Source organism: Nomascus leucogenys, chromosome 3, assembly GCF_006542625.1.
Source record: "Nomascus leucogenys isolate Asia chromosome 3, Asia_NLE_v1, whole genome shotgun sequence".
In the NCBI taxonomy this organism is placed as follows: domain Eukaryota; kingdom Metazoa; phylum Chordata; class Mammalia; order Primates; family Hylobatidae; genus Nomascus; species Nomascus leucogenys.
The window spans coordinates 148,331,239-148,347,780 of record NC_044383.1 but is presented as its reverse complement, the minus strand read 5'-3'; the positions used below and the strand labels follow the sequence as shown (position 1 = coordinate 148,347,780).

Here is a 16,542-nt window from a genome sequence, read left to right as displayed (position 1 = left end):
TTGTGTGTGTGAATGTGTGCGTGTGTGTGTGCATGAACTTGTTGCGTGTGGATTTTATTGACTGAAGGAAGTTGAGGCACCCTCCACTACAGTGATTAGGAGTCTCTAGAGACAGAAGGTGATTAGATTGGGTCTCGAAGGAGTATTGGGTCTGAGTATTTGCTGGGCGTGGAAGATAAAAGATTTGAAAAGTCATTCTAAGTAGAGGAATCAGCATGTTTAATGTCATATTCTTGAAACTAAGTGACAGATTCAATGGACTGGGAGTCGCAGGATTGGAGGAGAGGGGCACATGGCAATGACAGGCTTTGATTTCTTTTTCCAGGAAAAGGCTCAACATTCATTTGCTCTGTCAAAGAAGAATATGTAACATAAGATTTTAAAAGATAGGAAAAATTGGTTCAAATTGTTTTGTAGACTGATGACTAAAGAAACATATGTGGGTAAATAAACTTTTTGAATAAGAATTGAAGGCCAGGATGTTTTTCTGTCTTACAGTGTTTAAGTTACTTTTGTGTCAACCTTGAACTTTTGGAGCTTAAGTTCATTTACTTTTAGTAAAATTTGTTTTCCTTTTTCTAAGAAAAAATAGGACATAAGTTAGACTTAAATGGGATTTTTTTGAAGATAAAATAGCTCTTAGAAATTTTGCATTTTGATGAGATGAATTTAAATGAACCAAATGCAATCAAATGAACAGCCCTTAAAATATACTATGTGTGAAAAATCAAATCAAGGATGCTTAGAGTAAAACATTTAAGGCTTTATTATATTGAAACCATTTGAAAAGTATATTCTAAATGATGAACAAATAGAATGTGTGATCAGGTTTTATAATTTAACACTGATTTCCCTCTTTTCCATGATTGTACTCCTTTCCTGTTCTATATACAATTTTCCTAAATACATTGTCCTCAAAACAGACATTTAAAATAGTATTGCTGTTTTATTATAAGCAATATTTATACTCCTTGTTTAAATATGTTTGAGATCTAGAAACATTTGAAAAGGATAATTAATTTCACATGCCCACCCCCAGACTGTTAAACTTTTGTTGCAAAGTCCTCTGAGGCCATTTTAGGCATGCGCATATATGCACACACACATACCCTTTTATAACATATTTTTAATACATTATATTTAATACATTTCATATTTTTAATTAAAACAGAGGCTTATACTATGTATGTTTGTATATATCACATAGTTTTGTACGTGTTTTTCGCTCAGTACCATTAATCTTTTGGTTGTGGATTACTATTTTTAGTGGCTAAATATTATTTTAATTTGTCCAAATATTTCCTCTTGATAAACCCCTATGAGTTGAATTGCTGGTTCAGAGAACATCCATATTTCAGCCTTTGAATGGGTTTTTATGTTCCCGTCATCAGTGGTTGCAAGTGCATATGTTTGCACACCCTCATCAATATTGAAGTTAGCTTCCTTTCAATCATTTTTGCCAATTGTATTTATTTAGTTTTCAAAAATTTTTAAATTAATTATAGTTTTTTGAGACAGAGTCTCACTCTGTTGCCCGGGCTGGACTGCATTGGTGTGATCACAGCTCACTGAAACCTTGACCTCCTGGGCTCCAGTGATCCTCTCACCTGAGCCTCTCCAGTAGCTGGGACTACAGGCATGCACCATCATGCCTGGCTAAATTTTTTAGTTTTAGTGGAGACAGATCCTTGCTATGTTACTGAGGCTGGTCTCAAACCCCTGGTCTCAAGTGATCCTTCTCTCTTGGCTTCTCAAAGTGCTGGGATTACAGGTGAGCCACTGTGCCTGGCCCATTTTTGCCTATTTTATTTTATTTTATTTTATTTATTTTGAGACAGAGTCTTGCTCTGTTGCCTAGGCTGGAGTGCCGTGGCGTGCTCTCTGCTTACTGCAACCTCCGCCTCCCAGGTTCAAGCAGTTCTCCTGCCTCAGCCTCCTGAGTAGCTGGAATTACAGGTGCCCGCCATCACACCTGACTAATTTTTGTATTTTTAGTAGAGACGGGGTTTCACCATGTTGGCCAGGCTGGTCTCGAACTCCTGATCTTGGGTGATCCACCTGCCTTGGCCTCCCAAAGCGCTGGGATTACAGGCACGAGCCACCGTGCCTGGCCCATTTTTGCCAGTTTTAGAATTCAAACTATTATCTTATTCTTTTCCATGTGATTTGATTGATTTTTTTCCTATTATTGATCATCTTTTTTTTTAAGTTATCTGTTTATATCTTTGCTTATTTATTGGGGGTATTTATCTTCTTCATATTTGTTTATCAGAGCTTTTTATAGATTGAAGATATAACTCTCTTTGGTTATTATTATTTCTCCACCTACTCACTTGTCTTTTAATTTGCATATGCGTGTTTTTGTGTATGTTTTGGCATACAGATATTTTAAAGATGTAGTTCGTCAAATCTGTCATCATTTTTTCTGTTTTATCTTTATGGTCGTGCTTAGAAATGAAAGGCATTATTTTTGCCATTTTTCATTTACCTGAAAGAAACTGAGCCTACCCTGATGGTAAATCTTTAGTCACTAAGATGCCCCTCAGGGCATCAAATTCTCGCTCTCAATTCGTCTTTTATTCAAAATGTACAATAAGTAGTCCCTTTTTTTTTTTTTTTAAGATGGAGTCTCACTCTGTCACCCATGCTGGAGTGCAGTAGCACCGTCTCATCTCACTGCAACCTCTGCCTCCCTAGGTTCAAGTAATTCCCCTGCCTCGGCCTCCCAAGTAGCTGGGACTACAGGCATGTGCCACCGTGCCCAGCTAATTTTTGTATTTTTAGTAGAGACAAGGTTTCACCATGTTGGTCAGGCTGGTCTCGAACTCCTGACCTCAAATGATCCACCCACCTTGGCCTCCCAAAGTGCTGGGATTACAGGCACGAGCCACTGCGCCAAGCCAGTAGACCCTTTTTAAAGGGAAGAAGTGGTTTTTTAGGAAAGCCTATGAGATTCCAAAGTCAGTCTGAATGTTCAACACTGGGTAATTTCATTTCTGTGTCTACTGTCCAATCCTTGTTCAAGTTAGTGGTAGTGCAGTGTTGATTTCATCTTCCTAATATGCAATTTTCTTGCTTACTTTTTAGTGTTTGTATTAATAGATAGCATGCCTTTTGAGATTTGACTTTTATTAATAATTGTGTCTAACTGTCCAGATATTTTTGTGATGCTCTAGCCTTCCCATCATACTTTAAGACTGAGTCAGCAGAGGGAACTGCATGTTCAATGGTACATAGGTGAGAGAGAACATAATAGACAGGAAACTGGAAATCAGGATGTGGTTTCTGAGGAGAGGACATGGTCAGAGTGAGGAGGCAGAAGGAGGCAGAGTGAGAACCAAGGTTGAAGAAGGAAGTAAGATTGAAGCCATGCATGGTCTCATAAACCTTACAGGGAGATTGAACTTCATTATAAACCAATAGAACCAAGATAGGATTTTTCCAAGGGAAGAGGCACAATCAAGACCCAGGTTTTATGGCTACAGAATGCAAAACTGAATGGAGAATGACTGGAGAGTTGCTGCTGGGGGACTGTTGCAAGAGTGGACAAGAGATCCAGGCAAAAGCTCCAGGCCAATTCTTCTCTTGTTCTGGAATATAGGGTGTCATGGGTCTAGAGGGCACAAATCTTATGGTGTTTATTTATAATACAAATAGTGTTGAGGAGTCCATGGAGACAGTGAGACCTATGGCCTGCGTGACTGGGATGTAGCCCTGGCCATTCTTTTAGACACCAAATATGTGATGGTGATGACAAGCTCGGTTGTGGATGTGTAGTCTGTATAAAAATGGGTCTGGAGCTGAGAAATCTGGGAATGTGCTAGAGAGGCAAGCATAGAGGTCAAGTCTGCATGTATCAGCATAGAGGCTGAACGGTAAGTCCTGGGAGCTAGGGGGTCAACCAGTAAGACTGCATTAAATGAAAAAAAGACCAAGGGAAAACATGGAGGAAAAGCAGCATGTGCTCTCAGGAAGCCGAGATACAATTGCTGGAGGAAGAGGAGGACAGCCAGGATGTCTTCGGGAATTCACGAGTGAGAGCCTATGAAATCATCAGAGGGGTCATTTGTGTAGAATGAGCAATAAAGGTCAGGGTTAAAAATGGTTCACTGGGTGTGACCATGCAGAGATCATTTTGCAGTCTTTTGTCTGAAGCAATGAAGAGGTGAAGAACACGGTAGGTAGTTCCGTTTCTACCAGAAGACATCTCTTTCTCCGAGACTGACAGAAGATGCAGATAGATGCAGATCTAGGTGCATGGCCTGGAATCTGAGGGGCGTCCAGCCTCATTTTCTCCATGGCATAGAAGAGGCCTTCTGAAGGAAGAGAGGAGACCTAGTAGCCATTACCAAGAACACTGATGGGTTTGATTACGTAAAAACTGAAATGTTATGTGTGGTGAAAGAAATAACAAATAGAAATAAAAGATGGACCATAAACTGGGAGAGAATATTTGAAAAGCATAAAACAGAGGATTAACATCCCTAATCTATAAAATGTGAAAGGGGAAAACTCAACTACAGTGTTGCCAAGTCCACTCAGAACAACTAGTGTACATAATGGAAAATAAAACAACCAATACGTTTGACCTCGCTGGAATCAAGCACGTTCATATGAAAACAACAAAATACCTCTCTTTGTCTATCAGATTAGCAAAAACAAAAAAGACTTAAAATCATTCACTGCTGTTGAAATAGGGGCTATATATCTTATTGATAGGGGAATAAATTACTTCAACATTTTGGGGATGGCAATCTTATGGTCTCTTCAAAATGTACATATGCATTTCCTGTGAAACAGCCATCCCATTTTGAGAATTTAGCCTTCAGAAATAAAACTACAGGAATGTCCAAGGTACACGTTGAAATAAGTAGCAACATTGCTTCTAGTGACAAAATATTCAATCTGAAGATCCACCAATAATGAAATGGTAGAATAAAAACTGGAATATACATACTATGAAAGAGACGTTAAAAAGATGATCGGCTTAAGAATATCATGATGTAAATGTAACTGGGCAGCATAACCTCAAAATGCATGTTAAAACTTTTTTTTTTCCTCTTTCTCTTGGGTTTCAAGATGTAACCTTGAAGAAAACTGCAGAAGCCTTTTTCCTTTAGCCTTAAAATAGACTCCACGTTCCTCCCTTTCTCGCCAGATATACTCCCTTCTTATTTATCTAACTGTATGCTAGCATCGAATTATGTGCCTTCTTTGAAGATTTGGGGGCTAATCTTGAGACAGACAGACCAAGCCTGGAGACCCAGCTGCAGAATTCCAAAGATGACGTCAGGGGGCTAATCAGCAGCCCCGCCACTGTTGAGATGACGCCAGACCATGTACCAGGTGGACTGGGACCCAAGATAGCCACTGGAACAAGGTGCACAGACATTGTCCTCAGCAGTTCTGGCATGCCTTTCATATCAAGTTTTCCCTTTTTAAACTCTTTCCTTCCCCACCAAAATTTGAAGTGGTTGCTTTGGATGGGAGTCCAGCCACTTCCCCACAACTAGTTTTGGTTAATAAAGTCACTTTTCTTTCTAACAGGCCTCACACTTGTTAATTCTACTCTACAAGCAGCGAGCTTTCTGGGTTACTAGCAAAAGCATGTATGACCCATTAAATTCACGTCACTAAAATAAAATGAGTAAATAATTTTATAACAAAAGAGACAGTAAACAGAACAGACTTAGTAGAAGCAAGCTGGGACTAGTTGGAAGGTTGTCACAACAAGGAGGTTTCAAAGGATGGAAGAATTCGAAGGTGTTATGATCCTCAGGAAGGGGACCAATATCTATGCATGGGAGCACTGAAAGTCTGCAGACGACAGAGAGCCAGGAAGGTCTCCAGATCAGCTCCTGGGCCTGCCTGCACACCAGAGGCAGTGTCCTCCTTGGGGAGCTTGCGTGAAAAAAGGTGGATGCACAGAGTGAGGGCTGGGAGGTCTTAGCTTTTGAGGTAAGCCTGCATTTCAGTTTTAGGATCACCCATTGGAATGAGTGATTCAGTCCAAGGCTTGGAACTCATTTTCTGTTTGGAATCTACCCAAATATATAAGACATTCTAAAAATGGAAAATGGAGCACCCAGAAAGTGAAAAATGTAATTGTAAATAAAATTAATAGAGATGATTTTGAGAAATGTGGGCATTTAAAGGACAGTTTTTAAGATGCTGTATTTATGTCTGGCAATTAAGATTTCAATGAAACATTTCTATTGCCTTTTACTGACTGTTGATAGCTTTATTAATGACAAGGGGTGACACACAGATATTAAAAATGCAGAGGAGAATTACTGGAGAGCAAAGGGAAGAGCCCCAGGGGGTTTTGTTTGTTTTTAGGTTACACAGAGTTTTTTGAGAATAGTTTCATAGCCACAGGAACCTAAATTTTCTATAAATATTTTTAAAGGAATGGATGGATAATGTATGTCTGCATAATAAGTGTTAGCATTCATGATTTCCTGATTGATTTTACTGAAAGAGCTATTAAGATTCCTTTAATGCTTTCTTTCCATAGAATTGATAATATTTTTCTTTCTCTGGTAGGACATTTTGTAGTAAAGTAAGGACACTCTGAAAGAAATATTTCAGTGCCCCAAATACTGTAAAATGATATTGCCCCCATGAAGACGTTTTGCTCTCTCTAGTGACAGACTTAAGGATGTCTGTCTACACCTGGCCCATCAGGATAGTAATTCGGACGCTGTGACAAGTTTGCTGCTCCATTATCTTCATTCCGCAGATGACAAAGCTGGAGGAAGAGGAGCTAAGCTGGATCACAAAGCCAGTTAATGTCAGGGCTTAGCTGTAAATCTTCTTGTGTAAGTCTTGGATCTGTTTTCTGTAGCCATAAATTCTTTTTCACAAGTGCTGAGTGGTTTATTCTGCAGCAGTATGGAAGTATGTAGAGTAAAACCCAAGTTACTTAATATTGTGCAGGAGATCATAGTAAGCAATAATTTGGGATATGGATTTTCCTGGAAAATTTAACTCATTCAGCATGACACACTGAAGGCTGCCTTCAGAACCTACGTGGACATTCAAAGACACATTTGGGACAGGTGAGACAGTACATAAAGGGGGTAATAGAGGGCCAGATCTCAAGTCTAGGTGCCAGGATGCAGGCTGGATGGAAGGAGGGTCTCCCTTCTTATTTTCCAAGTAAAGTGGGAAGCACATGTCTTTGGGTGTCTGACTTTGTTAGACTGGCTGTTTTTAGGTTAAAATGATGATAACATTACTCGATCGCTACTTTGGTCTCTGTGAGTTAATCTGTGCTGCAGATATAGTTTCTATGGGGACTGAACACCTATGATAAGGTAACTAAGAAGATGTCAAATATAACTTGAACTAAATAATGCTGGATTTTGTTGTTATTGGTCTTCACTTAATTGTACTTTTTTTAATGTTCATTCTTTTTTTTTTTTTCTTGCTCTATTGCCCAGGCTGGAGTGCAATGGCATGATCTAGGCTCACTGCAACCCCCGCCTCCTGGGTTCAAGCAATTCTCCTCGCTCAGCCTCCTGAGCAGCTCGGATTACAAGCATGCACCACCACGCCTGGCTGATTTTTGTATTTTTAGTAGAGACAGGGTTTCACCATGTTGGCCAGGCTGATCTCGAACTCCTGACCTCGGGTGATCCACCCGCCTCAGCCTCCCAAAGCTCTGGGATTACAGGTATGAGCCACCGTGCCCGGCCTCACTGTTTACTTTTTTCCTAGAACCTGCAGTGACCCATCACATAATACCTAACGTATGTGCAGTAAAGTTACAATCTCTTTCCATAATCCCTATGCATTTGTAAGCAAATAATAAGCTTACAAATGCATTCCTATGTAAGCTTATTTTGCTTACAAATGCATAGGAAAGTATATCATCTATAATCTGAAGCATAGCTGTGTATGTTTCCATTAGCTAATATTTGAGTGCCTGCTAAAACCAAGTTCTAGTAATACAGATAGAAAATGGTGAACACATTAGCAGATCAACAAGTAAGAATTATGTAAGAATCTTAGATAATAAATGTTGTGAAGTAAATAAAACAGGGCAACATGGTAGTAACCAGATCATGTTACTATCTGGTTACTATCTGATAGTTATACACACACACACACACACACACACACACACACACACACACACACAGTGTGTGGTATAAGTTTAGATCAAGTCCTCAGGAAGGACCTGAGAAAGTGACTCCAGAGCTGAGATATGAATGAGGAGGAAGAAGCCACAGTATATTAGGAGATCGAAAGAGTAAGATTGGAGACCTGAAGCCAGGTTGTTGTGAAAAGAGAGAGTTCACATAGCGGACTCACTGTGTGAGGGGAGGGCAACAGGAGATGATGTCAGTGAGATCTGGGGGCGCAGACCGGCATGGCCCTGAGACTTTGGGAAGGAAGCAGAGTACAATTGAAGAACCAGGGGGCTGAGCGCAGTGGCTCACGCCTGTAATCCCAGCACTTTGGGAGGCCGAGGCGGGCAGATCACTTGAGGTTAGGAGTTCAAGACCAGACTGGCCAACATGGTGAAACCCCTTCTTTACCAAAAATATAAAACATTAGCCAGGTGTGATGGTGTGCAACTGTAATCCCAGCTGCACGGGAGGTTGAGGCAGCAGAATTGCTTGAACCCGGGAGGCAGAGGTTGCAGTGAGCGAGATTGCACCACTGTACTCCAGCCTGGGCAACAGAGTGAGACTCTGTCTCAAAAATAAAAAAAAAAAAGAAGAAGAAGAAGGGAAGCAGCAGAAAGAACCTCAAGGATAGGGTCGAACTGAAGGAAAACGTAAAACCCCCTCTGGCAGCTGTGAGAAGAATTAATTGGGAATGGTGGGAAGAGTCTCAGTTGCCCAGGGAGCAGTGGTAATGCTTCTGACCAAGTGGTAGCTGCAGAGATGGACAAAGTGGATCAATGGAGGGCTTATTAAGGAAGTGAATAGGCATTGTTGATTGACTGGATATGGGAGGCGAAGTGAATTGTCAAGGATGGCTCCTAGGATTGTTTGCTTTTTTTTTTTTAGAATAGCTCTTCTTAATAAATAAGATAAAATAAGAGGACTATCACACAGCAGCCATGAGACATTTGTCAGCCATCTATAGAAACCATTTTATAAATCATGCAGCCTGGCTCCTGGGGGCCACCTTCCCAAGGTCACTCAGCTGATGGGTGGGGAAGCTGGGAGAGGAATCAAGGTCACCCAGACTCGGCTCAGAGCCTGGTTCTCATCCTCAAGAGTCACACTGGCTGTGTCCAGGTGTGGACCTAGAGAATGCATGTGTATCAGTCCCTGCTTTGCTCCTAATTTTCTCCTCAACTAAGCTGGGCCAACTGATACTCAGGCTTAACACAGAAAAAAAGATGTATTGAACCTTAAGTGTCAGGAGCAACCCTTGTATTGCTTCCTCTGCCTTCAGCCTTAGAGATGGGTGGCCTCTCACTGCGGGCTGAAGTCCTGATGAGACAGCAACATGAGGTGGGGCACTGTCCTCAGCCTCTTCCAGGGCTGGGCCTTCTGCAGGGCCATAGGGATTTGACTGGAGGAGGTCCCTGGGAACTCTCAGAGAAGACCTGAGATAGTCAGTTTCTATTTCTAGGGTTCTTTGACATCACAGGAGAGAGATGATTCATACTGGTCAGTTTCACGCTGATTGGGTAATGAGATGGGGGATAGTCAAAGATACACTAATTGTTCAATCCTAGGTTTGCATCTGGAATGTCTGTTTGTTTGATTTTTTTTCCAAATTTGTCTAAGCATTTCTGTACTCTCAGGTCATCTGTACCTTTATTATACTTGCTTTTGAACGTATTGGTCTCAGATAACATGCCTGGGCAATGAGTCTTACATTAGTGGTTTAATATTTTATTGATAGTGCAGTTACTTATCTGCATTTTCCTAGTTCTCTTCATATTTCTCTTGCTGTTTATCCTGTATGCCACCTCTGGGCTCTTTCCTTATTGGGCATATGTTGCCTGCCTCCTAGCTCCATGCCAGGCTTCTCCCTGAAATGCCAGCTCAGGCACCTTGCTCCCGGCTCCCTCAACTTGGATGTCCTACGGGTACTTTACATCCAGCTAAAATCTTCATCGTTGCCCCTAAATCAATGGCTGTTTTCTCATGTGGGGAAGTCACATCTACCCAGTCCTTCATACTAGAGTTTTCTGTTTTATCCCTTCTCACTGAGTGCCTACATTCAACCAATCACAAATTTTATCTGCCTAAAGTTTGTCAAAGCAGTTTTAATTTTTTTGCCCAACCATTGCCTCTGATCAGTCCTGAATCTTTTCACTAGATTATCTTTTTTAATTATTATTTTTGTAGGTACATAGTATGTGTATATATTTATAGGATACATAAGGTGTTTTTTTTTTTTTCTTTTTTTTTTTTTTTTTCGAGATGAGTTTTGCTCTGTTGTCCAGGCTGGAGTGCAATGGCACGATCTCGGCTCACTGCAACCTCCGCCTCCTGGGTTCAAGCGATTCTCCTGTCTCAGCCTCCCAAGTAGCTGAGATTACAGGTATCCACCACCACGCCCGTCTAATTTTTGTATTTTTAGTAGAGACGGGGGTTTCACTATGTTGGCTAGGCTGGCCTTGAACTCCTGACCTCAGGTGATCCACCTGCCTCAGCCTCCCAAAGTGCTAGGATTACAGGCATGAGCCATTGCGCCCGGCCATGAGATATTTTGATACAGGCATGCAATGTGAAATAATCACAACATGGAAAATGTGGTATCCATCCCCTCAAGCATTTATCCTTTGAGTTACAAACAATCCAATCACACTCTTTAAGTTATTTTAAAATACACAATTAAGTTATTATTGACTGTAGTCACCTTGTTATGCTATCAAATAGTAGGTCTTATTCATGCTATTTTTTTCCCTCCCATCCTCCCACTACCTTCCCAGCCTCTGATAACTATTCTCCTACTCTCTATGTCCATGGGTTCAATTGTTTTGATTACTAGATTCCACAAATAAGTGAGAACATGTGATGTTTGTCTTTCTCTGCTTAGCTTATTTAATAGTTTCCAGTTCTATCCAGGTTGTTGCAAATGACTGGCTCTCACTCTTTTTTATGGCTGAATAGCACTCCACTGTACATGTGTACCATGTTTTCTTTATGGATTATTCTTCTGTTGATGGATGCTTAGGTTGCTTCCAAATCTTAACTATTGTATACAGAGCTGTAGCAAACATAAGAGTGCAGATATATCTTGTATATACTGATTTCCTTTCTTTCAGGTATATACCCAGCAGTGGTATTGCAGGATCAAGTAGTAGCTCAATTTTTAGTTTTTGAGGAACCTCAAAACTAAAAAGTAATGTTCTCCATAGTGGTTGTACTAATTTACACTTCCACCAACAGTATATGAGGGTTCCCTTTTCTCCACATCCTTGACAGCATTTGTTATTGCCTGTCTTTTGGGATATAAGGCATTTCACCCGGAGTGACATGATAGCTCATTGTAGTTTTGATTCGCCTTTCTCTGATGATGAGTGATGTTGACCACCTTTTCATATGCCTGTTTGCCGTTTGTATGTCTTCTTTTGAGAAATGTCTATTCAAATCTTTTGCCTATTTAAAATGATCAGATTATTATATATTTTTTTCCTACAGCATTGTTTGAGCTCCTTGTATATTCTGATTATTAATCCCCAGCAGGGTTTGCAAATATGTTCTCCCATTATTTTGGTTGTCTCCACTTTGTTGATTGTATCCTTTACTGTGCAGAAGCTTTTTTTTTTTTCAGGGCTAGCTGAGGTTTTATTTTGGAAAAAAAAAATAAAAGCAATTGAATTGTTTTGTAACTGAAGGCATGGGCAAGGGGGTCCCCAGGCAGTAAACTCCCCCGCGGGTGGGCTGAGGGCTAGGCCTGAGCCTCAGGTGGGTCTCCCATTCCCTGTGCTCCGCTGCACAGCAGGCTCCCTCCCGGGCTCTGGGGCAGCCAATGGAGGAGCAGGCTGGGAGGGGCTGTCGCAGCTATTCACTTAGGAAGGACATGAGAGGACTCGGACACCAGCTTCCCATTGCAGGTCTTGATCTTCTTCGCAACCATGGCCCTGGTGGAGCTGCTGCAGCTGAAGGAGCTGGAGCCTGTGCCAGAGCCAAAGCTGGAGCCCAGGCCATAGCTGAGGCCAGGGCTTGTGAGGCCCCATAGGCCAAGCTCAGACCATCTGCATAGGCGCTGGTGGTCTTCGTATGGATACTCATGTTCTGCATCCCAGACTCCAGGTGGCTCTTCTTACTCTCCAGCAGCTTCTGGTAGGTGGCAATCTCAATGTCCAGGGCCAGCTTCACGTTCTTCAGCTCCTGGTACTCATGCAGCTGCCACGCCATGTCCTGCATGGCCCATTGCAGGGCAGCCTCCAGCTCAGACAGCTTGGTGTTGGCATCCTTAATGGCCAGCTCCCCACGCTGCTTGGCATCTGCGATGGCGGCCTCCAGGCAAGCCCTCTGGCTTTTGAGGCCCTCAATCTCAGCCTGGGGCCGGCTGATGTTCCAGTTCATCTTGGAGATCTCAGTCTTAGTACGCCTTAGGTCATTCTCTTGCTTCTCAGCCAGCGTCTGCGGCTCCTTATACTTGATCTGGTACATGCTCTTAGCCTCAGCCCGGCTGTGGTTGGCGATCTCCTCATACTATGCCTTGACCTCAGTGATGATGCTATCCATGTCCAGGGAGTGGCTGTTGTCCATGGACAGCACCACAGATGTGTCCGAGATCTGGGACTGCAGCTCCGGGGTCTCCTCTTCATACAGCTGCCTGAGGAAATTGATCTCGTCAGCCAGCCCTTCCAGGTGAGACTCCAGCTCTACCTTGTTCATGTAAGCGTCATCCATGTCCTTCTTGATGAGGATAAATTCATTCTCCATCTCTGTACGCTTATTGATCTCATCCTTGTACTTGTTCTTAAAGTCCTCCACCAGCCGCTGCATGTTGCCAAGCTCTGCCTCCAGCTTCAGCTTCTCCTGGACCAGAGTGTCTGGCTGCCCCCTAGGGTTGTTGTAGCTCTTGAACATGTTGCCCATGTTGCTTCAAGCCATCTGCTGCTGCTGCACGAGGCTCCATCTTGTTCTGCTGCTCCAGGAACCATACCTTGTCTATGAAGGAGGCAAACTTGTTGTTGAGGGTCCTGATCTGCTCCTTCTCCTGGGTGTGCACGGCCTGGATGTTGGGGTCCACCTCCAGGTTAAGGAGGCTCAGCAGGCTCTGGTTGACCATGACGGCGGTGATGCCTCCCATGCTGCTGGCCCCACCAGAGCTGCCACCCAGGCCACCCCCAGAAGCTGGTGCTGCCCACAGAGGTGGACACCTTATAGGACTTCTGGGTCATCCTGATGGACATGGTGGAGGCAGGAGTAGAGGCAAGCGGGTTGAACCAGGCAGAGATTCCAGAAGGAGCAGAGAAGCTGCTTCTTGGTCACCGTGCAGAAGCTTTTTGACTTGATATGATCCCCTTTGTCCATTTTTGCTTTGGTTGCTTCTGCTTGTGGGGTATTGCTCAAGAATTTTTTACCCAGACAGACCAGTATCCTGGAGAGTTTCCCCAATGTTTTCTTGAAGTAGTTTCATAGTTTGAGGTTTTCTATTTAATTTTTAAATCGATTTTGCTTTGATTTTTATATATGGTGAGAGATAGAAGTTTAGTTTCATTCTTCCGCCTATTGATATCCTGTCTTCTCAGCACCACTTACTGAAGAAACTCTTTTTCCCAGTGTATGTTCTTGGCACTTTTGTCAAAAATGAGTTTGCTGTACGTGTGTGGATTTGTTTCTTGGCTCTCTGTTTTGTTTCATTGCTCTGTGTGTCTGTTTTTATGCCAGTACCATGCTGTTTTGCTTACGATAGCTCTGTAGTATAATTTGAAGTCAAGTAATGTGATTCCTTCAGTTTTGTTCTTTTTGCTTAGGATAACTTTGGCTATTCTGGGTCTTTTGTGTTGCCATGTAACTTTCAGGATCCTTTTTTCTATTTCCATGAAGAATGTCATTGGCATTTTGATAGAGATTGCGCTGAAACTGTAGATTGCTTTGTGTAGTATGGACATTTTAACAATATTGGATTTTAATCCATGAACATGCAACATTTTTCCTTTATTGGCATTCTCTTTAATTTATTTCATTAGCGTTTTATAGTTTTCATTATAGAGATCTTTTGCTTCTTTGGTTAACTCCTAAGAATTTAATTTATGTGTGGCTGTTGTAAGTGGAATTTTTTTTATTTATTTATTTCACATTGTTCTCTGTTGGCATTTAGAAATGCTACTGATTTTTGTATGTAGATTTTGTGTCCTGCAACTCTGCTGAATTTGGGTGTCAGTTCTAATGGTTTCTTGTGGAATCTTAAGGTTTTTCCAAATATAAGATCATATCATCTGCAGACAAGGATAATTTGACTTCTTCCTTTACAATTTGGATGCCTTTTATTTCTTTCTCTTTTCTGATTGCTCCAGCTAGGACTTCTAGTACTATGTTGAATAACAGTGGTGACATCAGGCATCCTTGTCATGTTCCCGATCTTAGAAGAAAGGCTTTCAGTTTTTCCCAATGTAGTGTGATACTAGCTGTGGGTCTGTCATTTATGGCTTTTAATAAAAGCCATATGTTGAGATGTGTTCCTTTTATCTCCAGTATTTTGAGGATTTTTATCATGAAGGGATGTTGAATTTTATTAAATACTTTTTCAGCATCAATTGAAATGGTCATATGATTTTTATCTTTCATTCTGTTGATATGATGTATCACATTGATTGACTTGAATATTTTGAATCATCCTTGCATCCCAGGGATAAATCCCACTTTCTGATGTAATGTTGAATTCAGTTTGCTAGTATTTTGTTGAGGATTTTTGCATCAATATTCATCAGAAATATTGGCCTGTAGTTTTCTTTTTTTGATGTGTCTCTGGTTTTGGCATCAGAGTAATACCAGCCTCGTAGAACAAGTTTGGAAGTATTCCCTCCTCCTCTGTCTTTTGGAATAGTTTGAGTAGGGTTGGTATTAGTTCTTGTTTAAATGTTTGGTAGAATTCAGCAGTGAAGCCATCAGGTCCTGGGCTTTTCTTTACTGGAAGACTTTTTATTATGGCTTTAATCTTGTTACTTGTTATTGGTCTCTTCGGGTTTTGGATTTTTTTTCCTGGTTCAATAATGGTAGGTTGTAGGTATCTAGGAATTTGTCCATTTCTTCTAGACTTTCCAATATATTGACATATAGTTGCTCATAGTAGCCACTAATGATCTTTTGAACTTCTGCAGTATCAGTTTCAATGTTTCCTTTTTCATTTATGATTTTATTTGGATCTTCTCTCTTTTTTTCTTTGTTAGTCTGGCTAAAGATTTGTCTATTTTGTTTGACTTTTCAAGAAACCAACTTTTTGTTTTATTGATCTTTTGTATTTTTTTCATTTCAATTTATTTCTGCTCTGATCTTTATTATTATTTTCTTCTACTAATTCTTGGCATATAGAAATGCTACTGATTTTTGGGCTATCATGCAGATTAAGTCTGATGTTTCTTTGTTGATTTTCTGTTTGAAGACCTGTCCAGTTCTGAAAGTGGGGTGCTGAAGTCTCTAGTTATTATTGTATTGAGGCCTATCTCTCTCTTTAGCTCTAATACCATTTGTTTTACCTTAATATATCTGGGTGCTCCAGTGTTGGGTGCATATATATTTAAAGTTCTTATACCGTCTTGCTGAATTGACCCCTTTATCATTATATAGTGGCCTTTTTATATCTTCTTATAGTTTTTGTCTTGAAATCTATTTTTTCTGATACAAGTATAGCGACTCCTGCTCTTTTTTGTTTTCCATTAGCATAGAATATCTTCTTCCATCCCTTTATTTTCAGTCTATGTGGATCTTTATAGTGAAGTGTGTTTCTTGTAGGCAACAAATAAATGAGTCTTGTTTTTTTCATCCATTCACCCAGTCTATGTCTTTTTGTTGGAGAGTTTAGTCCCTTTACATTCATTGTATGTATGTATATATGTATGTATGTAAGTATGTATGTATTTATTTATTTATTTCGAGACTGAGTTTCACTCTTGTCACCCAGGCTGGAGTGCAATGGCATGATCTCAGCTCACTGCAACCTCTGCCTGTCAGGTTCAAGCAATTATCTTGCCTCGGCCTTTTGAGTAGCTGGGATTGCAGGCACACACCACCATGCCTGGCTAATTTTTGTATTTTTAGTAGAGATGGGGTTTCACCATGTTGGCCAGGCTTGTCTCCAACTCCTGACCTCCCAGGCAGGTGACCCACCCATCTCAGCCTTCCAAAGTGCCAGGATTATACGCATGAGCCACTGCTCCCAGCCAATGTTATTATTTATAAGTAAGGACTTACTCCTCCATTTTGTCATTTGTTTTCTGGTGGTTTTGTTGTCTTCTCTTCCTTCTTTCTTTTCTTCCTATCTTCCTCTAGCAAAGGTGATTTTCTCTGGTGATACGATTTAGTTTCTTGCTTTTTATTTTTTGTGTCCTCACTATGTGTTTTTTTGGTTTGATATTATCATTATTTTAACCTCATAACAATTTAA

At 41.0% G+C, this 16,542-nt stretch overlaps 1 protein-coding gene and 1 pseudogene across 1 annotated transcript in view; one reads left to right on the top strand and one right to left on the bottom strand.

The window, feature by feature from the left end:
* Positions 1-16,542, top strand: part of PRKN (parkin RBR E3 ubiquitin protein ligase) — a 1,393,859-nt gene that overhangs the window by 146,882 nt on the left and 1,230,435 nt on the right. The gene's annotated exons all lie outside the window — the stretch shown is intronic.
* LOC115832164 overlaps positions 11,952-16,542 on the bottom strand; it is a 47,477-nt pseudogene continuing 42,886 nt past the window's right edge.